This window comes from Aythya ferina, assembly GCF_964211825.1.
Source record: "Aythya ferina genome assembly, contig: HAP1_SCAFFOLD_136, whole genome shotgun sequence".
Taxonomy (NCBI): Eukaryota; Metazoa; Chordata; class Aves; order Anseriformes; family Anatidae; genus Aythya; species Aythya ferina.
Window position 1 is genome coordinate 144,068 of NW_028181389.1, and position 15,496 is coordinate 159,563.

The 15,496-nt window shown below is 46.4% G+C and overlaps 1 pseudogene across 1 annotated transcript; it reads left to right on the forward strand.

The window, feature by feature from the left end:
* The first annotated feature begins 573 nt into the window (after window positions 1-573).
* Window positions 574-11,129, forward strand: LOC311428759 (zinc finger CCCH domain-containing protein 11A-like; annotated as a pseudogene). Its single transcript has 14 exons — window positions 574-748; window positions 949-1,068; window positions 1,848-1,971; window positions 2,402-2,604; window positions 3,149-3,268; window positions 3,774-3,811; window positions 5,314-5,416; window positions 5,620-5,685; window positions 6,205-6,696; window positions 6,920-6,996; window positions 7,708-7,900; window positions 8,541-8,710; window positions 9,125-9,186; window positions 9,731-11,129. The product of its transcript is annotated as a zinc finger CCCH domain-containing protein 11A-like (transcript).
* The last annotated feature ends 4,367 nt before the right edge of the window (window positions 11,130-15,496 follow it).

The window sequence follows — 15,496 nt, forward strand, 5'->3', positions numbered from 1 at the left end:
TAGTTATAAGCTGTTTAAAAGCGCATCCTTTGTTTGAATTGTGGATGAGAGGTTCCCTTGGCAAAGTGAGGAGGAAAATTCTTCCTACCCCTTTATTATTAATTCACGGATTCAGTCTTGGTTCGGCCTACAGGAGCAGTTAACTGGAAGCCTTTGAAGATCGATAACTTTGCTGAGGTTGTCCAGGTAGGTGAAATCGAAGACCCACAGGGCCTGGAACGTGCTGTTTAATGCGTCCTTACTGTGTTCTAGAGAAGTTATTTGTAGCCATAGTTGATTATTGACTTGCATGTATCATCAGGTGTTTTTTTAAGGAGTGACTCCGTTTTCAGGCTTCCAGATGTGCTCCAGGTCATATTATTGAGGATGTGGAAGAGAACGCTTGCTGACAAAGCTCCTGGCAGCTTTACAGAACTTTAATATTTAGTTAGTTCATGTAACAGCTGATTTCAAGGCTTTGCTCTCTTTGAGAGACTGATAACTTGATTTGATTAACTGAAGAAAGCTGGAAAAATGTTTGTTCCTCATTATTTTTCACTTGTTACTTTCTTTCGGGTTACTTTTAAAAAGAAGATTTCACTGATCACAAGCCAGTAGAAGACTTTCAGCCCAAGCAAGGGTGAAGACAGCTCTCTCCAAGAGCAGAGGAAGTCCCTGTGGAGAGAACCCGAGCTTGTTAGCAGAACTCGTCGGCATGTCTAAACAAGGAGACGATTGCTACTTCTATTTCTATTCTACCTGTAGCAAGGTATGGCTGGCTTTCCTTTGCTTTGCTTTTTTTTTCCCCTTTTTTCAGGAAGGAGTAGATTAGGAGGAGGAAGCACACTGGTCTTTGGTTAACTTGAGAACCAGATAGATTGTGAATTCAGTTGTAGCACCATTAGGCAGCAGCATGGCCATTTTTGAGGCTGTACTCTATTTTCCTTGTTGGTTTCCTTTTGGTTCCAGGGAGACAAATGTGCCTACCGCCACTGCGAAGCTGCTCTGGGCAATGAGACGGTCTGCAAGCTGTGGCAGGAGGGTCGTTGTTTCAGGAATGTCTGCCGATTCAGACACATGGAAATTGACGTGAGTGCCTAACAATGTGTTCTCAAAATAAATCCACAAAAGCATTTTTCAGTGCCGTAGGTGTACTGATTGCGCTTTTGCAGGATAGATTTGTTTGCTTCAAAATCATACTGGTTTCTGTTACCAAGAGAGGGGGTGGGAGGAAGCAGAGGGAAATAAAATCAATGCCTTAGGTATGTCTTAGCAAGATATTTGTTTATTTTTTTTTATTAGATGCTGACAGTTTTCTCAAGAGATGCAGAATAGCTGTTAAATAGACTGCTAAAACGTGCTGGAGCAGGGGGGTAATAAACAGGCTGTTCTATCCTCATGGGAGCAGGCTTGATAATGAACTATCAGGTGTCTTCTGACCCACAGTCCTTCAGATAACGCTGTTGTAGCTGCCTGGGGTAGGAAGTGGGGAAAGTTAAAGGTGCAGCAGAACTAAGTCTCCAAGAAGTAGTTCTAGACAGGGTTAACCTAGGCAATTTCAGATGTTCTTTTTCCCTCTGAATAATCCTAGTATAATCCTAGGTGTATTAGTTTAAGCCACCCTCAAGTGATGTCTGAGAGTGCCTGTCTTCTCAAACTGAGTGATGACCAAACTAAATGTGCATAGTGGTTACAGCTTATGCAAACTTTGTGAATATGCCCAGAAATACTACACTTAACTGAGAAACTGACCTTTGGAATGCTGTTTCAGCACTGTGTTGTGACAGCTGTCACGATCTGGAGCTGTGCATCTCTTTGCAAGCCTCAGGTGCATGTTATCACGAGCTTTTCTTTCTTTCTGTCTTCAGAAAAAGCGCAGTGAGATTCCTTGCTACTGGGAGAACCAGCCGGGAGGCTGTCAGAAAGCCAACTGTGCTTTTCATCATGCAAAGGGACGTTACATCGATGGACAATTCTTACCACCAAGCAAGAGTGAGTTTAGGTCCTTTTTCTTTAAGCGCTGAAGAATTAATTTTGAGTATTACTTAGTGGGTGCCAATCCTGTAGGGGGCGTCAGGTAACTGTTCATTTGTGAGGGCAGGAAAAGGTCTGCAGTCATAGGTGTACTGCACCGAGTGTACTGCTGGTGTTTGTTTTCTGCTTTCGTGCTCAGCTTCTCTTTGCTTTGTGTGATGTTTGCCTTGCAGTTTGCTTCCTGTTGTTTCCGCTTTTGCTGGGTGGTAGGGAGATGTGTTGTTGTTGGAAGGGAAATCATTGTTCACGGTGTAAGCAGTGATGGGATGGGCAAAAGGAGATGCTGAATTCGTTGTCTGTGCGGGTTATCTGCCTTTGCTACCATCTCTTTGCATTGTGGTCAAAGTTTTAAACTGCCATATTACCGATGATCCTCCTCTTCCTCTAGCTACACTGCCAAGTCCGCCTGAGTGCGCGGACGATGATCTGAAAGTGGCTCAGATGTCACTGCAGCAAAACAAACTTTCTGTCCAGTCAAATCCCTCTCCACAGCTAAGGGGGTGACGAAAGTGGAAAACTCTGAAAATGTCCCAAGCCCTACACACCCTCCAGTTGTAATCAATGCTGCAGATGATGATGAAGATGATGATGGTGAGCATGTTTTGGTTCTTGGAAGGAATTTGTGCTGTAAATGAATGTGTTAAATCTTTGGTTCTTGGAAGGAATCTGTGCTGTAAATGAGTGTATAAATCACAGATGACCTGAGGTCTGACTAGCGATAGGGCAGGCAGTCTGGCCAGGTCCCTGGTGGCTTTGTCTGGCAGTCAGTGGACAGAAGCTGAAACGTTGGAGGAAAGCTTAGAACCACTCCTGGCTTTAGCTGGTCTTTTGTGTAAAGTTCTATGTGAAACTAGGAAGGAAATTTCTTTTTTCTGTCTGAAGAGCAATGTGTTGTGTAGTAGTTAAAGCTGCAGAGAGAATCTAGAGTCCTAGATGTTTTGTCCTAGTGTATTCTACTTAGGAGTTCATCAGGTCAGTGTAGCTGTTTAAAAACAAACAAACAAACAAACAAACAAACAAAACAAAACAGCAACAAAGTTTTTTATATGAACCATGGGCTGAAGTGTCACTGCATGAGCTACGTAATCATGACCAACCTGGTCTATGCATAACTGAATCGATTTTTCCCCTTCAGACCAACTTTCTGAGGAAGGAGAAGAAACTAAAACTCCCGTCCAGCATCCAGCTGCGGAAGGCAAAAATGGATTACGGGTGATTTCCACTCGGAAAGGCAGTTCTATTACTACTAAACAAGGTATGCCAGCACCTTAGTAGGATAAATCAGAAGAACTTGACAGTTAAGTCAAAAGCAGCGTGGTGTAAAAACACAACAAAATGTAGGGGTGCTGAATGGAGTCGGTTATTTCCATGATCTCATTTCTGCCATTAATACCATCATGTGCCCATTGGGTCAGAAAGGTGAACTCCTTTTCTTTACTTTTGGAGAACAAAACAGGGCCACAGCATGGAGTTTAAATGGCTGCACGTGCAGCCTTGCAACCACTGTTGATAAGCCATATCTAACGATAGAGGGATCTAATATTGTGTAAATGGATTAAAATTAAAACTACATTTTGAACCCTGAAGGATGAAAGGAGGGGCAAAATGCCATTGGTTCTATGGCTCTTTCACTTGTGAGGAGTGTTGACAGGCTTTATTCGAAATACTTCAGAAAGTTCCTGAGCGCTAAGAAGCCTGAGGACCTGTGGTCCTCAGTGAGTGCCTCTAAGCCTGTCTCATGAACTGTTTCCTGTTTTCAGAGGGCAATCTGAATTTTGGAATAAAAACACTTGAGGAAATCAAATGGCAGAAGATGAAGGAAAAAAATAAGAGACACGGTGGTGAGTTAATATTGCCTACTTTCTTATCCTGTTCACGGCAGGTGATGGTGACTGGGAGCTGCTTGAGGGACAGACTTCCATTTTTAGCTGGGGGCATAAAGCAACCTGATTCTCAGCCAGCTGGTATTCTAAATGGGAGTCCAAAGGGCAACCAGAGGCAAATTAGTCACCTCTCTTCTTTACATGCTCTGCTTGCTGTATTTTTGACAGTAACAAATCATTTAAAGTTTTTTGTTCTTTGTGATAGTTTTTTACGTTGGGTAAACTTCCTTATGTTTTGGTTGCTCTGAACAGAAGGTTCTTCAAGATCTTCTCTTCGTCCCGTTGATTCTATGATTTTTCCTGCTCCAGAAGAGGAAAATGTCCGGACAGTGGTGAGAACTGTGACAGTGTCTTCCAAGAAAGGTAATAATGAATGCTTTTGTTTTGATTTCATTACTCCTAAACTGGAGGGTTAAGCAATAATTAAAACAATTCACCCATGTTAGCCTTCTGGTGCTGCCTTCTGTTCAAAACGTGCTTTTATGCTTAAAGTCCCTGGTTGTACTGGAAAGATTTGGTGCTCAGGTTAAGTGCAGTGGCAGGAGAAAAAAAAAAGTGTCAGTATGCCAATAGGGGGGTAACTGAAAAACAGAAGAGTAACGAGAAGAGCGAGCTGTAGAAGCCAGTGCTATATAAGAAGCAATTTCTGAAGCATTAAAGAGGCGTACAGTGGCAGGTGTGGACACAGTATGACAGGTGTTTGTGTATAAATTGTTTAGAGCTGTGCAAATGCCTTTTAAAGGGAAAAAAGTGTGGAAGTACTTTTACTCGTAGACATTCACCTTAGAAAGGAATATTTCTCAGCATTTGCACCTAAGAATATTCTGCTTGCTTATGCAGCTTTGTTCTGCACAAAGTATAGGTGTCAAGCAGACTCAGATTCACTCTCTACTATCTCAGCTGGAATTTGAAGCAAGCACTGAGACTATTAATATTTTTTTTCCATGTTAATTATAGTTAAAATATGAGTTTGTGTGGTCTAGCTGTCAAAACAGTGTCTGACTAGGGTTTTTTGGACATGGGCTAACAGGATAATATTTCTGTTGTCTACTGGTTTCTGTGAAATAGAAAAAAAAATTCCCTTTTGTTTTAGGGGAGGAACCTGTGGTTCGAGTAGATCTTGCTGATAGACAAGGAAAACGGAAAGCCTCCGCGGGTGAGAACTTTTTACGAGCTGTTACGTAGGTGCTGCCTTCTATATATGACTGCATTAAAGAGTATTTGTGATGTATGAAAGGAAAATACATTGCAGTGGAGATCTGTGTTGACGGCAGAAATGGAAAAAAAAAAAAAAAATCATTTAGCAGCTGAAAGGCAATTCTATGAAAATATGCTTGAAAAAGAGAAGCTTATTGTTGACTGTTCTCAAACCTTCCTGCAAAGAAAAGTTCTTACAATATTCCTTGTTTTCTCTGAAGATGATGTAGGCAGCCTTCCAGTGAAGCGCAGCCTTGCTGAAAGGCTGGGGAAGAAGGTAGAGGCTCCGGGAAATGCTGACAAAGCACCCAAGAGAGAGACAGGTACTAAACGGGCATCTGGATTGGATTCCTGGGTTTCGTATTTAGTCTTTCTGTTTGTCCTTTTCCAGTGATGTTTCTTTTTGCATGTTGGCTGAGGTCGTAATCACTGGGATTCAAAGCTACCTTTCCTGTCTTGTTTTGAAATGTGAACCTGAAGTTGACATTATGCAGCCTCCCTAATTCGTTCTTTTTCTGTTTTGCAGTTCGAGTTCCCAAGTCTCTGAAGGACAGGCTGGGATTACCTCCTAAACAGACCAGTACTGAGAGAGGTAACAGCTAGATCTTAAATATGCTTTCTCCTCCGTCCTTTCCACGAACTTGGACTGCTTTCATACATCCCTACAAACTAATTTAAACGAAAACAAAGAACTGACGCCTCTTGGTTGAGTGCTGAAGCTCTTCTGACAGCCACTATCAGAACTCTGGCTCTAGGTGTGTGTTTATTTTCTACTTGTGCCTTGTCGAGGTTTTTAGCTGCTTCTGTGAACCGTTACGTACAATTAGAATAGAACCACTGCCAGGAGCAGGAATTTGAAATGCAGTCTGAAAAAGTAATAAAGTAAAGCAGCATTTCTGTGTAGCAGTTCTCTCTGGATAGGGCTGGTCTTCAAAATACAAGTGGCTCAGAGGAGGAGGAGAATGTTGTTCTAAGGATATTGTTCTAAGATGATTTATTGGGAACGCTCAAGATGAGTTTTCCTTAGTGCTCTGACAAATTTTGGAGACTTAAAATATTGCTGGACTCTCTTTAAATGTTGGTGCTTCTCCTCATTTCTTGATGATGACAGGGAAGGCTGCTAAGCCGATGGGAGAGATCCATGTGAAAACACTGGAGGAAATCCGTCGTGAGAAAGCTCTTCAGAGACGCGAACCTCAAGCCAAAGCTGAGGCTGAAGGGCACGGTAAAACTGAAGATTCCAGCGCAGGGGCAAGAGCTGCTCGTGCAGGTCGCATGCAAACTTTCTCTGAAGCCTTGTCTGAAAAAAAGAATAATCGCTTGGTAGAAGAGAAGAAAAAAGCAGGAGAATGCCATAGCAAGAGCAAAATTCAGGGTGAGTCCAAGAAGCAGCTCGCTCTGTCCGGGCCCAGCAAAGGGCAGGCGAAGGAGCCGGCAGGAAAAGTGAAGCCAGAAGGAGAAGTGCGTGTTAAAACCTTGGAAGAAATAAAGCGTGAGAAAGCTCTGCGGATGCAGCAGAGTGAAGGAGATGTGCCAGCTCCCTCAGCACAACCCGGACCTGCCCCAGCAGAGCAGAAATCTTTATGGAGCACAAAACTAACAGGTAATAAGATGCTTTAATGCCTGCCCCAGTGAGGTGCTTCCCATGTTGAGCAAGTTCAGTTTGCTCAGGATCTGCTTCATGGATAAATGCTGAATGGCTTGCACATTGTAGCCTTTCTCTCTCTCTCTCATGGGACACAAGGAAATAAATGCACAAAGGAAACAAGTACCCAGCTTTCTTTATTTCTGCCGTTGACAACACTTTTTTTTGTCTTTTTTTAAAGCACCTGAAAAAGAAGAAAAGAAGGCAGTGGAATTGAACCGGCCTTTTCCTAAACTTTCCTCTGGACCTGATGTACAGGTGAGTCCTCTGTGAAGACACACATACATTCGTACAATTTCTGATAATTCTGACAAGTTTTGTTACTCACCGTGTGCCACCCTCTTGAGTGTGTTCTTACCCTTCAGCAGCTGGTAGGAGCTGCAGTGCAGTCTAAATCCTATCGCCAGCAGCATTTCCAGACAACTCTGTAATCCTCAAACTTGGAATCAGTCTGTTTATACCACAGCAAGAAAGAAACCCTGTTAGCACCAGCTGAAATCTACACAGTTAACGTGGAGGGAATTCTTTTTGTTCTTACTGACTTGATCTGTCAGACATGAAGGATTTAATACAGAAGGCCAGAGTTCTGTGTTCAAGGAAATCAATCTGTCAGTGGATACTGTATAGGGGAACTTGTATGACTTTCTGCTGCTTAAAAAGAATGTGATAAATAGATGTACAGCAGAACACCCTAGCTGTTTAAAGAAGCTTGCCATAGTGGATATTGCAGATATGTGAGACTGCGTCCATAGTAAAGCATGGCTCTTGTTACAGGCAGAATTTTATGGGAAAACAAACAAACAAACAAACAAAAAAAAAAAAAACAACAGTAACCTGAACGAGATTAATATGCTGTTCCACATCAAGACCATTTTGGAGGGATTGCTGATCAGATTTTCTTAACGAAATCTCCACGGATTTTATTTATTTTTTTTGTCCTACTCATGCACTACTTTTCTTTCCTTCTAGCCCACTCAGCAGAGTGGAACTCGTAAATGTCCAGAGAAGAGCTTTGAAGAGAGACGGTGGGAGAAGTGGCAACAGAGAGAACAACAAGAGAAGCTTCGGCAGGAGGAAGCTGCTGTCAAATCTACTGCTGGCTTCTTTAATACTGAACCAGCAGGGAAAGTGGCAGCTCAATTTCAGGGCCAGGAAGCTAAAAGTAAGTGTTGAAGGTTAAGAGTTACTTAGGTTGTCTTCTGAAATACAGACAGAAGATGACAATTCTCATGCTGTAACTCTGGCTGGGTGCATTTTGCCACGCAGTGCTACGAAGCAAAGGGTGTACTTTCTTTTTCTTAGTTTGCTTCTTTTCCTGCCAGCCAGATGTTAGGTAAGGAACGGGAGACTAGAAAATGACACTACAAATGTGGACTTTGTAGAACAACTTAACTGTGGGACATCACTGCAAGGGAGAGGAAGCTGGTACAAGAGTTGCATACACTCTTGTCCTACTATAACTGCTGCTTTTTCCTTTCCTAGCGGGAGCGGGACTTTAAATATAAAAGCTGTCTATATTTGTGAACCTAGCTTGCACTTAGGATTGCTATGTGTCTGAGGTTTCCCTTGTCCTGGATTATTATTTACTGTAGCTCTTCGGTTTCTTTGTTCCTTTGTATGGCTTGTTGGTAGACAGAGTTTACTATGTGGAAAAGATTCCTGAGAATCCAGGCAATGGCGGTGTAATTGTGCTGGCCAAATGCATTTAAGTGTGTAGAAGGACTGTGGAAATGATTAAGAGAACCTGGATTTTTCCTGAGGCAGAGCAAGACTGTATCAGTTCTCTCTTCCTTTTACTCTAGCCAACTTTATGACATCTGCGAAGCCTTCGCGTGGGAAAGTCACTTTCCCCAAGAAGAAGGCACTGAAACGTAAGGCACCTGGGAGTTACCCGTCTGCCATAGCAGCTGTGGAACTACAGACTGCCTTTGATGCTGACATGATGGGACCTCCAGCCAGAAAAGCAGCCATGGTAAGGCCAGGGGCTAATGCAGCGATGGATCCCTTGTTAAATTTCTACCCTCCTCTATTTGAAAAGGTGGAAAACTCAAACGTTCTGCAGGCCTTCTGTTTCCTTAGAAATCCAGTAGCTGTCTCCAGGATGCTTGTAGAACCCTTCTGTATTTATGAGATGAATGGCACTCTTTAACCGGTACTCTGATGCTGTGATTTCTCTGGTGTGGGGGATTTTGTCCATTAATGCCATGTTCTTAAAAGACACCAGATCGTGAGTAACCTCCAGGTGAATGTGAACTTTCTTCAGGAGCACCTTGGTTTTGTATTTTGGCCACGGCTCCGCAATGCCAGAGGAGAAGCAGTGTGGAGGAAAAAGCTATTAAGGAATCTTTTACCCATGTGTCATAAATACTGTTTTGCTGCTTTCTAGGGTGTTTCAGACGTGCCGGAGCACGTCCCAGCCATCAGACTTGAAGAAAATCCCCAAAACAGGTGACAACCCCAACTTGTTCTTTTTCTTAATCAGTGTATATCCCCAGGGAAACATAAGTTCTGTCACATGTGGGAAAAAATGAGGGTTCTGAGATAATTGAAGCCAAAATCCATCAAAGGAATAAGTCACCTGAAACCACTTTCTAGCAGCTAGCAGGATTGCTTAATTAGGCTTTCTTGAAATGCTGCAAGTCAGCACAGCTTTCCGGTGACTTCTTGGGTTGTCTGAATACCTGAACGAGGATGAGGTGAAGTTCTACTTCCTCGTGAGGTGATAGATGATGAGTAGTGTCCTCTGCCTTTTGGTCCTCAAGAATGCCACCTCAACTCCAGGTGCCCTGGCTTCACAGATAAACCCCCAGACTGAAAAATGTACCTGGTAACACATCGGGCTCTAAATGTAGCCCTGGGTTGATTGATAACAATCCCTGTGTAAGATTGAAGCATAGGAGGGCTTGCCTACAGTTTTAAGAGCCGGTTTGCAGGAAAAGGATTTCCCGTTAAGAAATGGCATATCCTGATTGTTCTTTCTTGCTCTCCCAAGACCTGAAGTGCGTCTTGGAAGCCCGGAAAGATTTGAGGAGCAGATGGAGATGGATCTCGAGACCTCGACCTCAGCTTCTTCCCAGCCAGAAGAGGCACGGACACGCTGGCTGAGTTCCACAGGGAACGTGCCCTTATCTGCGGATGAAGATTTTGAGAAGCTACTTTGGGAAATCTCAGGAGGCAGACTGGAAGCCGAAATCGACTTAGACCCAGGGAAGGACGAGGATGACCTCCTCCTTGAACTCTCCGAGATGATTGACAGTTGAACTGCGTAGTCCTAGGGTATAATTAAAAAAAAAAAAAAAATTAAAACTGTTCTTCTTGTTGGATACCCCGAGGTGATCCTTTTTCTAACTGAGGCTTTGCAATGAGACTTAAAGCACAGTCCGAAGTGGTAGAAATTGGCAGGATCTGCCCTCAGTTGTCCTAAATTTCCCTGCTGGTCAGAGTTAAGGTCTTGTGCATCCATTCTGTAACTATAGGTGGTTACCTTCGATATCGAGAGGACAAAGCACTTCTTTTGGCACAGAAAGATCTCCATTGGCACGCCATGGTGGCTGCAAATCGATCTTCTGATGGAGCGATGCTCTGAAGGCTTAAATGTAAAGCTTCTTCCTTCCTCCGCCCTTGGCACAACTCGATGTTGGGCACATTGTGAAGCTTCGGTGTTCTGATTTCTCGGACAGTTGATAGCCAAATCCTGGAGTTACTATGTCAACTCTTGACTTTTACTCGTGTATGCCATTGTTTTGACTGTACCCGTGTCAGATGATGAAGCTGTAGGGGTGGGAGGGAGCAGAATCGTTGTTCCAGTGTGTTGTGGACCAAACTTGCTGCCAGGAATGGGGGTGGGGGTCAGCCCACCCAGCCTTCCTTTCAATTATCAGGGAGGATCAAATGGTGAAAAGCAGCAGCTCTGCCATGCGGCTCCACTACCCCCACTCCCTTCTCTTGTGCTATACCAAAGTTCCCCCAGGCTTTGGTTGGTGCTTTTTGCCTGTGTGAGGACTCCGGGGCGAGCAGTCGGGACTCTGCCGCAGTCACAGGGTCGATGAAGGGTTGTTTAAGTGCCTCTTGGTTTTAAAAGTTGCTCCCCTGAGCTGCTGGCTCTGCTGCCTGCTACAGCAAATGTTCGGGTGCCATCAGCATCGCACTTGGGCGTGGGCACTGACCCTGCGGAGGACAGAGCTGAGATTCGGGTGTATTGTGTACCCTGCCACCAGCCATCGTTTTTTTTCCCCTAGCAGATCAATTTTGAATTATTTTCCGAACTTTTCGCGGCACGGTAGGCACTTCCCGCTATGATTTGTGAAGCTGTGGGGGCCCTCAGGCATTTGCTGCTGGCAGAGGAAAAGCGCTTGTCGAATTTGTTGTAAATACTTAATGTTTGGACAAAACCACGCGTCTCTGTGTGTGTGTGTGTGTGTGTGTGCTGTGACGCCCCGGCCCCACCAGGGAAAACCTCCGCCGACGAAACTGCTGCTGGAGCTCACGCAGGCCTTCATCGTGCCGAAGGACTTCACGGGGACTTCTGGCGGCTCAGAAATGGGGGAGAAAAAGCAAACTCAGGAGGAGGAGAGCTCAGAGACTGCGCCCACCTGCCCTCGCTTTCCCTTCACCCCAAGAAGCCCTGTTCTACCATCAGCCTTCGCCTCTTCTGCCTGCGGTGCTGGGAGCGGGAGTGGCGAGGCGGCAGCAGCCATGGCGTACCGCGGGCAGGGCCAGAAGGTGCAGAAGGTGATGGTGCAGCCCATCGTATCCTTCCTGCGGCTGGGGGGTGCCGGGGAGGTGGGTGGGGGGCGGCTCGGACCTCAGGGGGCTCGGCCCGGGCCTTGAGGCCTTGTCGCGGGGCCCTGAGGCCTCGCTGTGGGGTTTGGGGCCTTGTCCCGAGCCCGGAACTGTCGTCCCCGTGCTGAGCCCTTAACGCAGCGCCCCAGAACCTCATCTTCCGCTACCTGCAGAACGTGAGTACCGCGGGGAGGGGGCGGGGATGGGGATTTGGGGAGTGTGGGGGGAGTGGGGAGGGTCTGGGGATTCCCCTCGGTGAGTTTTCGGCTCCTGGCTGTGTCCCGGGACGGGTTTGTGGGGGATGGAGAGCTGTGCGGTGTGCTGGTGGGCACAAGGAGCCCGGCATTTCCCCCTCGTGTAGCCGGGCGTGCAGGGGTGTTCCCTTGTGACTGGAAACGTGTTCTTCACCAAACGTGTAGTATTCACCCGATGGTATAACGCTCAAATGTCAGATTGCACATTGGAACTGCCCCTGAGAGTTGCTCCTCGGAGCGTTTGGGAGCTGTCGTGGCTGTGGCTAGCAGGTATTTCTGAACACATGAGAGAACAAAAGTGCTCAGTGTTTGTGGCCCGACTTACTCTCCTCCTTCGTTCTGCAGAGGTCGAGGATCCAGGTGTGGCTCTATGAGCAGGTGAACATGCGGATAGAAGGCTGCATCATCGTGAGTATCCGCACGTCCCCATGTTACATCTTTCATTTTGCCTCATTCACAATCGTGTTTTTTGGTCAAGAAAAGTTATCACAAGGAAAAAGAGATTTGTACTTCTCTGCCTTTCCCCTCGCCCTGCCCTTCCCTCCCGCTCCTGAGCTCTTCGTCAGGCCTTGCTGGGCCCTCTGTCCGGCTGTCTGTCCGTCCATCCGAACCTCTGGCCATCTGTCCCACCACCCTGCCCCGTCCCTGCCCTCTCCCTAAGGAAGCAAAGAGTCCCCGGTCTGCCTTCATGGGGGGGTTGGGGGGGGGGGGAGGGAGAGGGGAGGTTCTGCTGAGAAAAAAATGAAAGATTTCCCCCTTAACGGGCGCCTTGCGAGTTCTTTCGAGTTCCAACCTTCTGCCTTCCTTCCGTAGCAGTGCCTCTAAGGGGTGCGCTGTAAGGCAGCCCTCATCTGGCGCGTTGCTCCTCCGTTCCCCCAAGGAACTGCCTTCAGGATCTGACTAACTCTGGATGCACCCGGTTGTCGCCTTAATTTCTCCTTTAGCTTGCTGAAAACAAGCCGGTTGGGTGACCTTTTGCGTTTCTCGCTTAAAATTTGGATCGAGGAGGTCTGTGTTTCCTTACGCTGATGTCCACGCTGAAGGTGCAGAAGGGTTCCGTGCTGTTGCTTGGGTCAGCCTTGTTGCCAGGTTTGGAATGTTTAGCCTACCGGTGCTTCGGTGCTGTTGGGCTGCACTCAGAGTGTGAGCTCTGGGCGTTATTTCTCAAATACTGCGTTATTTGAGCGTACAGACCCGAGATATTCTGCGGAGAGGTGATTTAAGGCACGTCAGAACCACCGCTGCGGCGTGTGCCAGCGTCGGACGCCCGTTCGAGTGATCGGGCGGAGCAGGTGAATTGAATTTGGTGCTGGGTGGCGAGGTGGTGTTGGGGGAAGAGCTAGGCTAAGGAGAGCTTCCTCTTGCTCTGCCCCTTCCCATCTCAAATGGCCGCTTCCTGGGGAGATGGGTTCGTTGGGAGGTTAACTACAACGTTACAGTGGGGATGAGGAATCACCTTTAGTCCCGTAGGTATTTGCTGCCAGGCCGCAGCGTTGATTTCAGAAATTGTATTTAAAAAAGGGAAAAGAAAGGAAAGATGTATTCTTTAACATACTCTCTTTTCTCGGAGAGTAGATGGAGGAGCTTCAGCCGTGCCCTTCCTCCGGAAACGATTCCCAGTGTCTGCTCAGACACTGAGGAGGAAAATGGAGGAGAGCCACCCGATAGAAATAAAGGAAAGAAGGGGTCATGGATTAAGGGAAAAGCACTACTTAAAAAATTGGTGCTCTCTAAAAACGGGTTAAGGGTTTGGGACCTGCAGGTGCTGCCTACACCTGTGTGCGTTGCAGTCGTGCCTGTTGCCACTGAGCAAAACGGGGAGAGCTGCTTTGTCGAACGCGGCGTGTTAAAGCACGTGCCACTGCCTGGAAGAAAAGCACGGACTTCCCTCGTGTGGGCCTTCTTCCCTAGCGATCTGTGGTTTACCTGATGGTTTCCCATAAGCTGAGAATGTTTAAAAGAAAAAAAAAAAAAAAAATCAAAAACCAACACCAACGTTGAGAGTGGTGAAGCAGATCCTCACGTGGGGACTCAGAATCAGCGGTGACATCACCATGCGAAGCATTGTGTGTGCTTCGGGTTGGGGCTGCTGCGAGCCTCGCAGCGGGGAGGGAGAGCGGATCCGGGGTGCCTCTGTGTCAGCCCTCTGCCCTGGTGGCTTTGTGAGCACTGAGAGTTTGACTCCTGTGTTCCCAGCTTTCGCTTCCGCACCTGCGGTGTGGCAGAGCCAGCGAGCTGCTTGCTCAGCTGGAGGAGGAAGAGGAGTGACCTCAACATTGCCGAGGTAAAGCACAATTATTGAAAAGATTTGGCAAAGATGTGGGTTGTACCAGCGCGGCTGCTGCAGCTGCAGCAGATCCTGGAGCATTGGAGAAGATAGAGAGGGTTTTCTTCATGAAAAGAATGCTGTTAAAAGTGTTTTCATTCCAGAAATTAGGATAAACGCCTCTGTTGTTTGACATCCTCTATTGAGCTGGCACATTGGCATTACAGCGTACCTGGCACGCTGTTTGTATTAAAAAAAAAAGGTATTTTATTCAGGGCAGGCCAGAAACCTGCCTTGGCACTTGCACATCGCAGCAATGCTTACAGACCCTGCATCCTGGCTGCCAGGCCAGGATCTAAATCCGATGGTGCTGTTGGTAAACTGAAGCTCAGGAAGCGCTTCTGGGTTTTTTTGTCCTTCCATGTGAATTTTTACCCTGTGAAGATGGTGTATTAAGCTATTTTCGTAACAACAAATAGGTTTAAAAGCAGTTTCAGTTTAACATCTACACGCTTGGGTGTTATTAACAGAGCTTTGTATACTGAGCTGGTGCTTGGTAGGAGAAAAAACATCAATCTTACCTGGGAAACCTGGACCCCCTCAGCTACATACTGCTATGAGGAAACTCAGATGTAAGAACACACTTAAATAACACCTCACCAGAGCTGTTGTGCTCCTGACCACCAAAGGCACCTTTTTCCAACACCGTCGTACTGGAAGTTGATGCAGCTGGTTCCATCCGTAACGTGTGACTGTACAGTGCTGTAAAAGAACTATTTTTTCACAGCTTTGGAGAAAGTGAAGCAGAGAAAACCACGCATAACCACTGATACCTGGACCCCAAACTGCCACAGGCTGACGGTGATGCCCACTGGATATCTCCTGATACCCTGCTGCCTTCTGACTGCTCCAGCAGAAGTCCTGTTTTAATTAGCCAGCAGGTCCCTCTGAGGGAGGGACTTTGCTAAAACTCCTGCCGTAGGAAGTATCCTACGGGAGCCAAGTTGCTAAACTGATGTGTGGTTTTCCCTTAACCCCCTCACCCCTGACTTTCCAGCTCCTGACAGCACTGCCAACGTGTGCAGTGTCACCGTGTGCCATCTAGGTGCCAGCTGCCATGGTTTATATATTGTAAAATTAGTGATTTGGGACTCGTGAGCACTGAGGAGAGGCTAGCAATTGCTTAAGAGCTTTCCTTGTGTCGCTCTGGGGCAGGGAGATGGGTGAAACATCTTAGGCTTGAAAGTGATTCCCTGCAGAGTGACGTGCTCAGATCTGCACAACAGATCTGTCGTTTTGGTCACCTTATTAGATCCCTGCTTGAGAGGTTGCTTGCAAGAATCGATTCCTCTTCACCTTGATGTGTCAAGCTAAAGACAAATCTGTGCCGAAGCACTGTTTGATCAGACGAGTGCCTCAGTTCAGGATTGTTCTTTGACAGCTACAGAAACAGCAG